The following is an 18,022-nucleotide window of genomic DNA, read 5'->3' as shown; positions in this document are numbered from 1 at the left end:
TCTCAGTAGGCTGCATCAGTCTCTCAGTCACAATGACAGCAATTCTCCAGTCTCTGTGTAACTTGGATCATTTGAACTCCTATAACAAGCATAATTTGTTTCATGGGCCCTGTGTTCATAGCCATTTCTAATTAACTTTATTGAATTAAAACTTGAAGTCTTCAGATACTCTCACAGTTTAGCTGTATCTGCATTGTTGGAGCTGTGACTTCTCTTCACATTTTGCTTTAACTGTTGAATGCTCACATTTTATTTTCAAATTAATGATTCTCCAAAGTTCTAGCCCTGGTGGTTGAGGTTTATGAATGAAAAATATGGAAGAAGAAAATATTGTGAGAGTTTGCATTTTCCATATGTTGATGCCAGAGTGTCCTCTCTAACAAATCTGCTACACTTTTTCATCTTCTTCACGAATTTCTAATTTCTCCATTCCTGATTTTCTTCTACAACTCCTGTGGAGTTGTTCCTGCATTCTGGAGAATTTCTTGAAGGATTAGGGCATTGTTTCGTTCTGGGTGCCAGACACACTAGCCATCCCCAAGACCCTGCAAACTAATACCCTTTAATACATTAATTTCATGCTTTAACTATCCAGAGTGGATTTTCTTTTTTCTTTTTTTTTTTGCTATCAAGAATTCTACTACATCATTTAATATATAGTAGATATTGCTTAATTAGGTGAAAATTTAAACTAATTAGGTGAAAATTTAGGTGTCACACGTAGAGACTAAAATTGGGTTAAGTATGATGTTTGTCAAATATAGGATGGAAAATAACTTATTTGAAATCTTTCATCCTTAAGTGATTTATTTGTTTGAGACAGAATTTATGAAAAGTTAACTTCAAATGAATAGTTTTAGTGTAATGACTGAGCCTATGACATGGGCTTTACCTTTATTAAGAATTATTTGAGCTCACTTTCTTTCTGCTGTGTAGAATCCTGCTGTCTCTGATGTCATTTCTTTGTGTTGTGCTCAGTCATGTTCAACTCTTTGCAACCCCAAGGACTATATCCCACCAGGCTCCTCTGTCCATAGAATTTTCTAGGCAAAAGTACTGAAGTAGGTTGCCATTTCCTACTCAAGCAGATCTTCCTGACCCAGGGATCCACCCTGCATCTCTTGCATCTCCTGAATTGGCAGGCAGATTTTTTTTTTCTTTTTTTTTTTTTTTACCACTAGTGCCACCTGGGAAGCCCTACTTCTTCTAATAAAATTATTTTAATATAAAAATCAACTTGTTCTCTGCATAGTTCTTCTTACTAACCCAAATATATAAGCACACAAAGTAGAACAGCACGTAGCCAGTCCTGTATAAGACTTTGTGGATTTTCTAGGTGGAAATAACACATCATTAGGTTAATTTTATAGGCTTCCAAGGAGGCTCAGTTGTAAAGCATCTGCCTGCCAATGCAGGCTGGCAAAGTAATGCTCAAAATTCTCCAAGCCATGCTTCAGCAGTACGTGAAACATAAACTTCCACATGTTCAAACTGGTTTTAGAAAAGGCAGAGGAACCAGACATCAAATTGCCAACATCCGCTGGATCATGGAAAAAGCAAGAGAGTTCCAGAAAAAACATCTATTTCTGCTTTATTGACTATGCCAAAGCCTTTGACTGTGTGGATCACAATAAACTGTGGAAAATTCTGAAAGAGATGGGAATACCAGACCACTTGACCTGCCTCTTGAGAAACCTGTATGCAGGCCAGGAAGCAACAGGTAGAACTGGACATGGAACAACAGATTGGTTCCAAATAGGAAAAGGAGTACATCAAGGCTGTGTATTGTCACCATGCTTATTTAACTCATATGCAGTGTACATCATGAGAAATGCCTGGCTGGGTTGCCGCAGCCAGCACAAGCAAGAGTTGCACCTGCACAGGGAGAGAACGGAGTGTCCCCGCTAAGAAAAATAAGAGAGAGACAAAAGATGGGGTTGAGAGGATCAGACCACAATTGGCTGATGCCTTTCTTTATTAGGCTATAGTATTTATAGGATAATGTACGTGACTTAAGACATGTACAGGATTATTTTTTAACCTCAGGATACAATCACTAGACCCTTACCATTGTGTACAGTGTATACTAAGTAATCTATCTTCTATGACATGTTGCAAGACATCCTGACCTTAAGGGCTATAAAAATTCTTCAAGGGGGGCGGGACAGGGAGCTTAGGAACGTGCCTAAGGCTCTGCATACCTGCCGGGCAGCTCCCAAGACTTAACCCTTCACGGGCGGTCCCCCGCAGCGGTGAAGGGCAAGCTGGAATCAAGATTGCCAGGAGGTATATTAATAACCTCAGATATGCAGATGACACCACCCTTATGGCAGAAAGTGAAGAGGAGCTAAAAAGCCTCTTGATGAAAGTGAAAGTGGAGAGTGAAAAAGTTGGCTTAAAGCTCAACATTCAGAAAACAAAGATCATGGCATCTGGTCCCATCACTTCATGGCAGATACAGTAGGGAAACAGTAGCAGACTTTATTTTTGGGGTTCCAAAATCACTGTAGGTGGTGATTGCAGCCATGAAATTAAAAGACGCTTACTCCTTGGAAGGAAAGTTATGACCAACCTAGATAGCATATTCAAAAGCAGAGACATTACTTTGCCAACAAAGATCTGTCTAGTCAAGGCTATGTTTTTTCCAGTGGTCATGTATGGATATCAGAGTTGGACTATAAAGAAAGCTGAGTGCTGAAGAATTGATGCTTTTGAACTGTGGTGTTGGAGAAGACTCTTGAGAGTCCCTTGGACTGCAAGGAGATCCAACCAGTCCAGCCTAAAGGAAATTGATCCTGAATATTCATTGGTAGGACTGATACTGAAGCTGAAACTCCAATACTTTGGCCACCTGATGCGAAGAGCTGACTCATTTGAAAAGACCCTGATGCTGGGAAAGATTGAGGTCAGTAGGAGAAGGGGATGATAGAGGATGAGATGGTTGGATGGCATCACCAACTCAATGGACATGAGTTTGAGTAAACTCTGGGAGTTGGTGATGGACAAGGAGGCCTGGCGTGCAGCAGTTCATGGAGTTGCAAAGACTTGGACACGACTGAGCAACTGAACTGAACTGAACTGATATAATTTTTTTAGCATATATGTGTTCATAGTATTTTCTTATGAGTTCTAATTTTGTTTGAGATCTCTCTTGTGTTTTTTGGTAAGTCTAGACAAAGTTTTGTTTCCCTTGTATTTTGTTTCAAAAATCAGCTGTTCAATTATCATTTTTACTTTATTTTTTTAGTCTCTATAATTTATTTCCACTCTGATTTTTTTTATTTTCTTCCTTTTACTAACTTTTTACTTAGTTTGTGCCACTTTTTCTAGTTTCTCAAGGTGTACAGTTGTGTTATTAATTCCAGATATTTCTCATTTATTAATGTAGGTTAAACTTTCCTTTTAGAGCTGCTTTTGCTGAACACTAAGTTTCAGAATGCTGTAGTTCCTTTTTCATTTGTCTCAAGATATTTTTTGATTTCTCACTTGATTTCTTGTTTAACACATTGGTTGTTTAGTAGCATGTTGTTTAATCTTCACATAGTTGTGAATTTTCTTCTTGTAATTTATTTCTAGCTTCATAACACTGGATAATTGGTCTCTGGAGAGTCTTGCAAACAGCTTGTTTCTGTGTGTTAAAATAAAAGCCTGTTTCTTGGGATACAGCTATTAGCATATGAAAATAGGCCTCTTTTCTGAAAAGAGTGATTGTGTTTTTATTGCTGCTTCTGCTCCAAGGGTATAACTGCTGTGAGTACACACTAACTTTTTAAGATCTTTCTCTGAGTTTGCAATAGCCTTGTGGATATTAGGAAAACTCAGCAGTGGCCACAGGACTGGAAAAGGTCAGTTTTCATTCCAATCCCAAAGAAAGGCAATGCAAAAGAATGCTCAAACTACCGTACAATTGCACTCATCTCACATGCTAGTAAAGTAATGCTCAAAATTCTCCAAGCCAGGCTTCAGTAATATGTGAACCGTGAACTCCCTGATGTTCAAGCTGGTTTTAGAAAACGCAAAGGAACCAGAAATCAAATTGCCAACATCCTCTGAATCATGGAAAAAGCAAGAGAGTTCCAGAAAGCATCTATTTCTGCTTTATTGACTATGCCAAAGCCTTTGACTGTGGATCACAAGAAACTGTGGAAAATTCTGAAAGAGATGGGAATACCAGACCACCTAACCTGCCTCTTGAGAAACCTGTATGCAGGTCAGGAAGCAACAAGTAGAACTGGACATGGAACAACAGACTGGTTCCAAATAGGAAAAGGAGTACGTCAAGGCTGTATATTGTACCCTGCTTATTTAACTTATATGCAGAATACATCATGAGAAACTCTGGACTGGAAGAAACACAAGCTGGAATCAAGATTGCCAGGAGAAATATCAATAACCTTAGATATGCAGATGACACCAGCCTTATGGCAGAAAGTGAAGAGGAACTCAAAAGCCTCTTGATGAAAGTGAAAGAGTAGAGTGAAAAAGTTGGCTTAAAGCTCAACATTCAGAAAACAAAGATCATGGCATCTGGTCCCATCTCTTCTTGGGAAATAGATGGGGAAACAGTAGAAACAGTGTCAGACTTTATTTTTCTGGGCTCCAAAATCACGGCAGATGGTGACTGCAGCCATGAAATTAAAAGACACTTACTCCTTGGAAGAAAAGTTATGACCAACCTAGATAGTATATTCAAAAGCAGAGACATTACTTTGCCGACTAAGGTCCGTCTAGTCAAGGCTATGGTTTTTCCTGTGGTCATGTATGGATGGCAGAGTTGGACTGTGAAGAAGGCTGAGCGCCGAAGAATTGATGCTTTTGAACTGTGGTGTTGGAGAAGACTCTTGAGAGTCCCTTGGACTGCAAGGAGATCCAACCAGTCCATTCTGAAGGAGATCAGCCCTGGGATTTCTTTGGAAGGAATGATGCTAAAGCTGAAACTCCAGTACTTTGGCCACCTCATGTGAATAGTTGACTCATTGGAAAATACTCTGATACTGGGAGGGATTGGGGTCAGGAGGAGAAGGGGACGACAGAGGATGAGATGGCTGGATGGCATCACTGACTCGATGGACGTGAGTCTGCGTGAACTCCAGGAGTTGGTGATGAATAGGGAGGCCTGGTGTGCTATGATTCATGGGGTTTTTGCAAAGAGTTAGACACGACTATTCCAGGTAACATGTGTCTTTTAATTTTGTGGCTGCAGTTGCTGTCTGCAGTGATTTGGGAGTCCAGGAAAATAAAATCTGTCGCTGTTTTAATTGTTTCCTCATCTATTTGCCATGAACTTATGGGACCAAATACCATGCGCTTAGTTTTTTAATGTTGTGTTTTAAACCAGATTTTTCACTCTCCTCTTTCACTTTCATCAAGAGGCTCTTTAGTTCCCCTTTGCTTTCTGCCATCAGGGTGGTCTCATCTGCTTATCTGACGTTGTTGATGCTTCTCCTAGCAATCTTGATTCCAGCTGTGCTTCCTCCAGACCAGTGTTTCTCATGACGTACTTTGCATGTAAGTTAAATAAGAATATACAGCCTTGACATACTCATTTACCAATTTGGAACCTGTCCATTTTTTCCATGTCCGGTTCTGTTGCTCTTTGATCTGCATAGAGGTATCTCAGGAACCAGGTCAGGTGGTCTGGTATTGTCATCTCTTTAAGAATTTTCCACAATTTGTTGTGATCCACAGTCAAAGGCTTTAGTGTAGTCAGTGAACCGGAAGTAGATATTTTTCTGAAATTCTCTTGCTTTTCTATGATCCAACAGATGTGGCAATTTGATCTCTGGTTCCTCTGCCTTTTTTAAATCCAGCTTGCACATATGGAAGTTCTCAGTTTACATACTATTGAAGCCTGTCTTGGAGGATTTTGAGCATTACCTTGCTAGCATGTGAAATGAGTACAATTGTGTGGTCATTTCAACATTCTTTGGCATTGTCTTTCTTTGGGACTGGAATAAAAACTGACATATTCCAGTCCTGTGTCTAATCATATATCTATGTATTCTCTCTATTTTTATCTAAATTACAATCTAATTTTAAGAAAAGAGAATACTATGTGATTGTGAAACATAATTTATTAGTTTATTAATCATCATTGAACATTTCACATATTTATTAATAGTTTTTTGTGTCAACTATGATGAAAAGACTTGTTGACATGAAGTAGAAAAAAAGTCATTTTTCTACTCACTTTCTATAACTTCAACGTATGGAGGTTGTACCTGGTCATGTACAAATTACACAATTGAAACTCTTGGTTTTCTATTGAGGCTCTCTGTGGAAGTTCTTTAAAATGCTCTAAAAAATTCTACAACTGTATAGGTGTTATTATTGTTTAGTCACTAAGTTGTGTCTGACTCTTTGTGACCCCATGGACTGTAGCCCGCTAGGCTCCTCTGTCCATGGGATTTCCCAGGCAAGAATACTGGAGTGGGTTGCCATTTACTCCTCCGATTTTCTTCCCAATCCGGGGTTCAAACATGCATCTGCTGCATTGGTAGGGTCAGTCTTTACCACTGAGCCACCAGGGATAGATGATACCACTATTGTCATTATGATTTTGCAGTCAGTCGGTACTTTGGAAACATGAGTTAAGGATAGTAGGCTGAGGGTCTGCATAAGGGACATGAGTGGGCTTGTAATATAAAGGGCTTAGACTGCCAGGAAGTTTATGAAGAAAATCAAAGCCAAATTACTGAAATTTTGAATGCTAAATTTGGGATCTGGACTTAAAAATAAATCTTTGTCAGCACTGAATATGAAATTGTTTACAGTAATAGGTGAGCATTTATATGACTGGATATATTGGTAACAAAGAATACAGTGGCCAAGGGACATTTCTAGGAATTTTGACTTCATAGATTATAAATGAGGCCTCTGCATTGGTACTTTAAAACATCTGTCCACACTGAACATTCAGCCTGAATTGAAAATGACCGATAGAGGATACAGTTGGTTCTCTATATTTTACATTTTATTTCCCTTACTTTTGTTCTTCTTCCTGTCACCATTCTTTATAAAATATTAATTACAGTTTTTGAATTCCTGTCATTTTATCATCTTAAACCCTATTTTAAATGGTGGGATGTTCTTCTCCATGATCAGAACTACTCACCCTTGCTTGATGACCTGGAATCAGCAATTCTGGAAGTGTTTGACTCCATGTATGTGCCGTGGCTTTGCCTATATATTATCTGTGAAGATGATCAAGGTGCAACATACGAATGACCACAGGGAAGAGATTTCTTGAATGATTCTGAATAATTTTAGTTCTCTTAAGTGAGAAATAGCAAATCAGATTTGAGGATCTATTTTTAATTATATGCTTAATCTTTAAGGATGCCTATAATTTATTTGATAATGCACTGTTACTCAGTTTTCTTGAGAAAATAGGATTATGTACATTCACAGAATTGGTCGAAATTGTGAAATTGTATTTGGTCTGGTGATCAAAAATAGTAATTACTGAATGTTTGTGTTGTGTATACTGCAATCGTAATAGTCTGTTTCTTGTTTAATTGGAAGAATAACATCAAATTTCACCCTCCTACATACAAAAGAAGCACATTTTCTTTTCCAGATCACAGGATGAAGAGAGGGAATATTCAGTAGATATTTGCGCTTCTATAAATCTGGTGTAGCTTAGCAGAGCTGAAAATGTGAAGTGTTGCTGCCACCTGCAGATTGAAAGACATTAAAAGTGTGTATTGCTGCTACTGCTGCTGCTAAGTCGCTTCAGTAGTGTCGGACTCTGTGCGACCCCATAGACGGCAGCCCACTAGGCTCCTTTGTCCCTGGGATTCTCCAGGAAGAATACTGGAGTGGGTTGCCATTTCCTTTTCCAATGCATGAAAGTGAAAAGTGAAAGTGAAGTCGCTCAGTTGTGTCCGACTCTTAGCGACCCCATGGACTGCAGCCTACCAGGCTCCTCCATCCATGGGATTTTCCAGGCAAGAGTACTGGAGTGAGGTGCCATTGCCTTCTCCGAAAAGTGTGTATTACCTGTGTGTATATAATTGGATTTTGAAGAACTTGCTTACTTAAGTAAGAATTGTTTAATTTCTCCATTAGTCTTTCTATGTATTTTCAATGCTAGCTTTCACCATTACTTAAAAATGTAGTATATTTTACATTACAAAGTTGAATACAGTATAGGTGCCAGAATGATTCCTGAGATTTATTTATTATTTGATTATGCTAAAATTAATTTTTAAAAAGCAATTAAATGGCAGACTAAAATAGCCTTTATGACGTATTGGGGCTTTATAATGCAAGAGATCTGGGTTTGATTTCTGGGTCAGGAAGACTCCCTAGAGAAGGAAATGGAAACCCACTCCAGTATTCTTGCCTGGAGAATTCCATAGAATGGGAGCCTGGCAGACTACAGTCCATGGGGTCACAAAGAATCGGACTCAAGTGAGTGACTTTCACTTCATTTCTTTGTGATGTATTGATGCTAGGAAATATTTTCTGACTCTTATGTTTGACAAAGTTTGTTTTGAAAATTCCTCCATAGAACTTAAACATTTTTTCAAGAGATTTTTTTTTTCAGGTTTACCTGTTACCCCCTTAATCTATCACTTAGAATAGTAACCAGAGGCATCCACAAAAACAACGTCAGAGATACGTTGTCAATGGATAAAAGATTTTAAGTTGTTGTTTATATGTTGTTTTCCAAATAGAGATAGTGCATGGTGTTGATGAGAATATTATTTGTTCAGGTCCTGATGGGATGAGAATACTTCTGTCCTAGGTTTCTGAATCTTCATCCTGTGTATTTTAAAATTTCTCCTCTTGTCATTTCTTGTCCATTCATATTCTCATCATAGAAGGTAGAGAGAAGGCTAACAAATCTGTAAAATTTGGCCAGTTACTTAAATTTCCTGAGCATTGTTCTCTTCTTCTGTGCTTCTGAGTTTATAATAATCACTTTCTGCATTGCACTGAAATTAGGTGAGACTCATATGTGACAAATCTAGCACAATGTGTGAAAGAAACATGCCTATTAATACTAGCTTTTACATATTCATAAGACAAATTGTTTCATGTTTTGTTTTAGGCAAAATGCCATACTTTCATATTTGAAATCTCCTATTTCTATTGTAACTGAACTTTGAAACCAAATATTTATAATTAAATGGAAAATGAATTTTCAATTATTTTGATAATATATATTAGCAGATGGTCATAAAATAGTGGCTCAGTCAGCAAGACATAATCTGATTTTGCTCCTTTTCTTAATGAGATTTTAATTATTTTTTTCTCAAAAAGAAATCATGGATTCCTTAAGCTATTTAAATCTGTGACATCTATATTTAACACCTGGTAGCTGGATGAACTATCACACATGTCACCATGGACAATGTTCACTTGTTTTCATGGCAAAAGTATAAGAAATAGGCAAAATCCATTTGCATTTAGAAAATTTTTATTTAAAAAAAGAGCCTTTTTCTTTTTAAGTTAACCTGCAGATTCCAAAACAAAATCTTAGGATAAAGGACAGGATCATCACTTATATAAAGGAAAAATTGCTGAACTTGAGAACTCAAATTATTGTAAATAAGAATTTCTTCCCTCTAATTTTAATAATTCAAAATCATGACAGAACTGAAGAATATAAGAGTAAATTATGAAGTATTAAAATATTATGTTGTTTCCTAGGTTATTCTTATTCTGATTTAAAAAATACACCAAATCTAAAATAAAAATATATGAACCTCTAATTAAGGTTCCAGTGAATCGGAATTTCAGTGAACTACTGCATGCTGTCTGGGCTACACTCTCATTCTTCAGATTACCTATCAAAATCTTGTAGGGAAATAGAGATGATTTGTCTGATGAGTTTTACTTTCTTTCCCGCAGGATATTATGAATAGGGAAGAATATTCAAGGATTCTATTTGTTTTGTTTTTCCTCATATCTGTTGGTTCACTCAGACTCAGTTTCTGAGTTCAATCTAGCATCTAGATAATTCTTCACAGCCCTTAGACGGTGCTTTAGTCAAGAATAGAGATAGAACATATATCTAGGAGAAGAAGCTATTCTTTAAATGATGAGCTAGTGCTACAGTTTGGAGGAGAGCTGAGGGGCGAAGTGTGGCCTGATCATCCAAGAAAGCTCTGAACTTACGAGGTGCATGCTGAACTGCTGGGTGCTTTTCAATTTTTACTCTCCGTGCTGAGAATGTCATTTCTCATTTCTGTGCCTCTGTGCTGTGTTCTTGGCTTGGAATGTTCTCCCAGCCAATACACTTCCTGGCTTTTACCACACCTGCCTGGAGGACACACACTCATCTTAGGTGTTGTAATGTACTCACTAGGGGTTCTGACCTCCCACCCTAAATGTATTTAATTATTTGTATTTTTGCGTTTTCAGGTATATTCTTTGAGCATAGTGCTTGTGAAACTGGAGAAGGAAATGGCTACCCACTCCAGTATTCTTGCCTGGAAAATTCCACAGACAGGGGAGCCTAGTGGGCTATAGTCTATGGGGTTGCAAGAGTCAGATGCAGCTGAGCACATGAAACTAAATTGTACCTGTTTTGATGAGTGGTATGGCCACAATAAAAACTGGGACTTTATGCTTGAGTTCTTAGTATTCCTTACATCCCGCATGCAACCAAATTCCAGGGTTTATCAATTTCTCTTCCATATCTTGCTTAACAAGACTCTGTGTGATCCACCCTTGGCCACTTTTCCTACTGCAGCTCAAATCCTCCCCTGCCCCCCACCCACCTTTACTTTACTATACTTCAGCTGTTCTGACTTCCTATGTTTCTCAAATTTGTCCAGCAGCCTCTTGACTCAGAACTCCTGCACTTGCTTTTCCATCTACCTGGAACTCTTTCCCCAAATATTCATATGAATTTCTGCCTTATTTCCTTTCCCTGTTCAAATGTAACAGCAGTTTCATTTCTATTTTTTTTATCTTGAATTATTTTCATGGTTTTGGAAATATGAATTTTTCACCCTCTTAGGAAATAACTGATTATTCATTATAGCAAAAGATGATAATCAGAACTAGGGCAGGAATACCTCAAAGATATTTTGGATTCAGTCACAACCACTGCAATAAAGCAGTAAAGTGTGTCACACAAATTTTTTGTTTTCCCAGTTCATATAAAATATATGTTTATAGTGTATCACAGCCTAATAAATAAGCAACAGCATTATGCCTAATACAACAATGTATATACCTTGATATAAAAATGCATTATTGCTTAATAAAAAAGGCTAACCATCATGTGAGCCTTCAGTGAGCAGTAATCTTTTGCTGGTGGAGGGTCTTGCCTCAATGTCAAATGTTATGGATTGATCAGGGTGGCGGTTGCTGAAGGCTGGGGTGTCTGTGACAATTTCTTAAAATAGGGCAACAATGAAGTTTGCCACATCAATTGGCTTTTCCTATTACAAATGATTTCTTTGTAGCACGCCATATTATCTGATAACATTTTACCCAGAGTAGAACTGCTTTCAACATTGGAGTCAGTCTTCTCAAACTCTACTGCTGCTGCTCCTTTATCGACTAAGTTGGTGTAATATTCTAAATGCCTTATTGTCATTTTAACAGTCTTCACAGCATCTTCACCAAGAGTAGATTCCATCTCAAGAAGCCATTTTCTTTGCTCATCCATGAGAAACATCATTATGCTCCTCATCTCTTAAAGTCTGATTATGATATTGGATCAGTGCAATCACGTCTCAAGCTCTATCTACTTCTATTTCTGGTTCTCTTGCTATTTCCACTACATCTGTAGTTAATCGTTCCACCGAAATCTTGAACCTCTCCAAGTCATCCATGAGGGTGGGAATCAACTTCATCTAAATTCCTATTAATGTTGATATTTTGACCACTTCCCATGAATCATGAATGTCCTTAATGACTTCTAGAATGGTAAATGCTTTGCAGAAGATTTTCAATTTACTTTGCCCAGATCCTTACACCTTCTGTGGCAACTGTAGCCTTCTAAAATGTGTTTCTTAGAGAATAGAATTTGAAAACTAAAATGCCTCCTTGATCCATTGGCCGCAGGATGGATGTTGTGTGTTAGTAGGCCTGAACACATTCATCTCCATCAGAGCTCTTGGGTGAGGTGGATTGTCAGTAAGAAATAAAATGTATTGAAAAGAATCTTTTTTTCTTTCTGAGTAGTAGGTCTCAAAACTGAGCTTAAAATATTTAGTAAACCATGTTGTAAACAGATGTTCTGTCATCCAGGCTTTGTTGTTCCATTCACAGAGCACAGGGTGAGTTGATTTAGCATAAGTCTTAAGAGACATAGAAATTTTCAGAACGTTAACTGAGCATTGGCTTCAAATTAAAGTCACCAGTTGCTTTAGTGTCTAACAAGATTCAGCCTGTCCCTTGAAGCTTTGGGCCAGGCATAGACTCCTACTCTCTAATTGTGAAAGTCCTAGATGGCATCTTCTTCCAATAGAAGGCTGTTTCATCAACACTAATGCTTGTAGCCAGATTTTCTGGATAATTTGTTGCACCTTCTACATCAGCACTTGCTGCTTTACCTTGTGAAGGAAGACAGTTTCTTCCTTTAAATTTCATGAACCAACTTCTGCTAGCTTCAGACTTTTCTTCTGCATCTCCCTCACGTCTGTAAGGCTTCATAGAATTAAACAAGAGCTAAGGCCTTTGCTTTGGCCTAAAGGAATGTTATGGGTGGTTTACTCTTTTAGCCAGAGCACTAAAACTTTCTCCATTGATATGGCTGTTTTCCTTTCTTATCATTCATGTGTTTACTGGAGCAGCACTTTTAATTCCCTTGAAGAACTTTTCCTTTGCATTCACAGCTTTACTAACTGGTGTTAGCTGCCTAGCTTTCAACCTACCTTGGCTTTCCACATGCCTTCCTCATTAAGCTTAACCACTTCTAGCTTTTGATTTAAAGTGAGAGATGTACAACTCTTCCTTTCATCAAACACTTAGATACCACTGAAGGGTAATTAATTAGCATAATTTCAATATTGTTGTGTCTCATGGTAAAGGGAGACCTGAAGACAGTGAGAGAGATGGGAGAACAGTTTGTTGGCAGGTCAGTCAGAACATAACAACCTTTATCAGTTAAATTTGTCATCTTGTACGGACCCTGTTTGTGGTGCCCCAAACAACTACCAGAGTAATATCAAAGATCACTAGGCACAGATCATCACAGCAAATATAATAATAATGAAAAAGTTTGTAATATTATGAGAATGAGCAAATGTTGACACAGAGACATCAACTGAGCCAATGCTATTGGAAAAATGACACTAAGAGACTTGCTCAACATGAGGTCGCCACTAACCTTCAATTTGTCAAATATGCAATAAAGTGAACTGCAATAAAATGAGGTATGCTTGCACTAAACTTGTTTAGTCAATCAGGGATTGTGAAAGTGCACACATTTCTGAAAAGACATCAGCAACATCCCCTGCAATCAAATGTTAAAATCAGGCTGAAAATCAGATAATCAGTGGCAGCTTCGATCCAGTGAACAGATTTCTGAGAGTCAGCCAGTCAGTAAAAGTCTGACTCTGGTAAACATGTTTCCATAACTGAAGTCAACAATTCCAGCTTATAAACACCATGCTTTCCCAAACCTATAAGCTTTCTTCTTTGCTTATAAACTATCTTATAAGCTCAGTCCTCCCTTGCCTATTGAACATGCAACACATTCAGCTGTGATTACATGATATTTTTGTTATCCATTGGTTTATTTTCTATCTGTATTACTATATAAGCTCTAAGAGGGCACAAACGTTGTTGCTTTGTTTGCTGCTGCAACTTATTGCTGACATAGGTGCCTAGCACACTGTATGAACTTCACAAATATTTGTTGACTACATCTTTACAGTAGAAATGATGGCCACTTAGCATAATATTCCCACTGCCTAATATAGTACCTAGTTCACAGAAATAATCCCATAAAATATTATTTAGATGATTGAATGAATGAATTCATTGTCCATGTAAGTTTTAAAATATTGTTAGGGATATCTTTGAAGTAAACTAGAGGTTACTCAGATCTCTGTGGGTCCCTTTAGTTCTCATAAATTCATCTCTCTCTTCAAAAATATTCCAGATGAAAAGATGCTCACCTGCCTATTTGACATTGCCTTTTAGAAGACTTAGAGATATTAAAGGTTTAATGTGCTTAAAGCTGAACCCATGTACTTCTTCTACCACCAAACCAATTCTTCTTCTAATGTTCTCTCTGTTACTATAAGCCAGAAATTCCCCTCTCTCCCTTGAACCTCTATTTTTCAATCCAGCATCAAGTAAGGGTGATTTTACTTTCCAGATATATCCTGAATCTGCTGACTTCTCTCCCTTTACATGAGTGCCACCTTAGTCCAAGCTACCATTAGCTGTCATCTGAACTACTTCAGTAACACTGATTGGTCCATGAGTGTCTTCTCCAGGCCTCTCACCATTCTAATCTTTCATCACTCTACTCTCTCCTTATAAACCCTCATCAGTTGCTTTGCTAATAGGACACAGTCTAAAATTTTCAACATATCCTCCGGACCCCATTTGTTCTCTTCTTTTACCACCTTTCTCTTCACTGTCTGAACTTTAGTCACTGGCTTTTTTCAAGTCATTTGATATTATCATGGCCTTCACCTCATCCATAAGAGAACTTTTGCAATTTTTGCAACATTCTTCCTCTTGTTCTGACTTATCCTTCACATATTAAATCCACCATCATTCCCTGATCAAGTCACATACCTCTACCTTACTTACAACCTTGTCTGTCTCCTATGAACTCTTCTCATGTTGGAAATCTAAGTTCTGTTTTTGTCATTGTTGGATTAATAGCCATATCTTTAAACTATAATCTTCCTAAGAAGGGGACTTTATTTTTGGCATATAGGAGGCAGTAAATAAGTCTTTATTAAATTAATGAAAGAACAGACAAATGAATCAGTGAATGAATCAATCAATGAATGGGGGGCATTTGAACTTGGTCAAGACTTTCCAAGTATATTTCAGAGTAAACAGAGTTGGAGCCTGCATTCTGAAGCTTAATGGGCCAATAAAAGGCAATGATGTACAAAGCAAAAACCTTATTTTAGAGCTTCATTCTTTTCATTTAAATTTTCACAGCAAAACAAGAGTCTTCTTGGTCTTTCATGGGCTGAAGTTTGGTGGCAAAGGGAGAGGTGGTACATAGAAGACATTTAAAGATCAATTTCATCTTTAATCTTTAATGAAGGAGAGAAAGGATGGGTCCTAATTTGTTGGAGTACGCCAAATCCAGGTAAATACTATAGAAGGTTATTATTTAATAGGGTCAGCTTTTTTATCATTGAGAAGTCTCCCTTAGATGTAAGTATTGTGTCTCTTTTCACTAGTTTTAGGGTTCATTTAAATATTTTTTTTAAAAAAACTAAAACAATTTGTTATATTAAAAAGCAGTATTTACAGATTGTGTTTTCTTTTTCCCATTCGTTTTTCTCTCCTGTGAAAGTCTCAACCACTACTGTGGTGACATCAGTTACAAATGTCTTTCACTTTGGAAATCAGAGTAAAGGACAAGAAGAAGCTATGAAAGCATCATCATCTTTCTGGAGAACTTTTGAGACACGGAGGGCAGGGTAGAGAGCAGGGAAGATAGGTTCGCAGGCAGTCTTCCACATACTGCCTGATTTCCCTTCGTTTCACTTTGTTTTGTTACCTACCCCACCAGTAATTCGGAGCAAGCATAGTGTCTGGCATGAATAAACCAACAGAAAATGGTAGCCATCTTCTCCATTTTATTGGTTACTAAGCATCAGCTTGAAGGCTGCCATTTCCATTGTTGTTTAGTCACTAAGTTGTGTCCAAATCTTTTTGTGACCCCTTGGACTGTAGCCTGTCAGGCTCCTCTGTCCAATGGATTCTCCAAGCAAGAATATTGGGGTGGGTTGCCATGCCCTCCTCCAGGGGATCTTCCCAACCCAGAGATTGAACCCATGTCTCTTATGTCTCCTGCACTAGCAGATGGGTTCTTTACCATTGGTGCCACCTTGGAAAGGGAGTGGATCCCATTTCCTTCTCCAGAGGATCTTCCTGACCCAAGGATCAAACCCATGTCTCCTGCTTGGCTGGCCGATTCTTTACCACTAAGACACCAGGGAAAACTATTAGTTAAAATAGATAAAGGATAATTGGAGAAAATGCCATGCTTCTCTACCGTCACCAGAGATCTGCAAGGTAGTAGAACGGAAAACTGAGTAGGTTCAGAAAGACTGCATGCCAGGTTCACAGATGTGTGGCTAGCACACAGCAGAGCTAGACTCAGGTGACATCTATCATAGCTCACAGGACTTCTGTTCCCTCCATAACCATAACCACACTGCTCCCAACATGAAGGTGACACCAGTTCTGCTGAAGGAGTGAATGATACGACTGGCAGAAGGCTGTGTGTGATTTGAAGCATGCTTATTCTTTGGTTCAGTTCCGTCACGCAGTTGTGTCCGACTCTTTGCGACCCCATGAACTGCAGCATGCCAGGCCTCCCTGTCCATCACCAGCTCCCAGAGTCCACACAAACCCATGTCTATCAAGTTGATGATGCCATCCAACCATCTCATCCTCTGTCGTCCCCTTCTCCTCCTTCCCTCAATCTTTCCCAGCACCAGGGTCTTTTCAAATGAGTCAGCTCTTCGCATCAGGTGGCCAAAGTATTGGAGTTTCAGCTTCAGCATCAGTCCTTCCAATGAACACCCAGGACTGATCTCCTTTAGGATGGACTGGTTGGATCTCTTTGCAGTCCAAGGGACTCTCAAGAGTCTTCTCCAACACCACCGTTCAAAAGCATCAATTCTTCTGCGATCAGCTTTCTTTATAGTCCAACTCTCACATTCATACATGACCACTGTAAAAACTATAGCCTTGACTAGACAGACCTTTGTTGGCAAAGTAATGTCTCTGCTTTTTAATATGCTGTCTAGGTTGGTCATAATTTTTATTTCCAAGGAGCAAGCATGAAAATGAAAGATTTTCATGGCTGCAGTCACCATCAACAATGATTTTGGAGCCCCCCAAAATTAAGTCTCTCATTGTTTCCCCATCTATTTGCCATGAAGTGATAGGACCAGATGCCGTGATCCTAGTTTTATGAATGTTGAGCTTTAAGCCAACTTTTTCACTCTCCTCTTTCACTTTCATTGAGTAGCTCTTTAATTCTTCTTCACTTTCTGCCATAAGGGTGGTGTCATCTGCATGTCTGAGGTTACTGATATTTTTCCCGGCAATCTTGATTTCAGCTTGTGCTTCCTCTAGCCCAGCTTTTCTCATGATGTACTTTGGATGATCTTCCTCACAAGTTGGTCACTGGTGCTTGTTTGAGGCAAATACATAGTTCCTGTATGCCCTTTGGGTTTGGGAGGGAGACTCAGGTAAGGTGCAAAGTAGCATGGGGTCACAAAGCGTTGGACATGACTGAACGACTGAACAACAACAAGAATGAAGAATGCTAAAGGAAACTGAACCAGAAAATGGGAGAGACTCTTTTTCTTTCCATCTTACATAACCTAAAGCTCTTAATCCAGAACCCAGAACTAAATAGATAATGTGTGGGCTATTTAGGGAACTTAGCTACCATATACAATTGTATAGCTAGATGACAGATTCCAAACAACTAACTTAGTAACAGATGCTTGGAACACATCTCTTTACGAAGTGGGGTGTTATCTAGAGTTTCCCCAAACATCTTTATATGTAGATAGAAATTTGGATCATATTTGTGTAATTCTAAAGTAGAGTTTACATGATGTTTTGCTTAGCACAAAATTGTTCCTCAATTTGAGAAAGGGAGAAGGACTGTTACATTCGTAAAAAGAAAATTTCTCTTTTTTATGGGCTTTGGAAATTTATGGACAACTAGGCTAGAAGTCTGGAAGACTCTGAAAAACATTAAAATGGAAGGTATTAATTGCATTGGCTGTGTTTCCTGACTTCCGTATTTGCCTCATGTAGTAAGGCTTTGTTAGTTTTTGTCTGCTTGTTCTTGAGGCCTGAGGCTGTTTATTTTTCAGAGCCTTAG

At 38.4% G+C, this 18,022-nt stretch overlaps 1 pseudogene; it reads right to left on the bottom strand.

Annotated features, from left to right (window-relative positions):
- Window positions 1–15,699, bottom strand: part of LOC138076837 (tigger transposable element-derived protein 1-like) — a 47,990-nt pseudogene extending 32,291 nt beyond the window's left edge.
- Between the last annotated feature and the right edge of the window lie 2,323 nt (window positions 15,700–18,022).

Source organism: Capricornis sumatraensis, chromosome 1 (assembly GCF_032405125.1).
Source record: "Capricornis sumatraensis isolate serow.1 chromosome 1, serow.2, whole genome shotgun sequence".
Taxonomy (NCBI): Eukaryota; Metazoa; Chordata; class Mammalia; order Artiodactyla; family Bovidae; genus Capricornis; species Capricornis sumatraensis.
The sequence above is the reverse complement of the archived record's forward strand: the minus strand, read 5'-3'. Positions and strand labels throughout refer to the sequence as shown.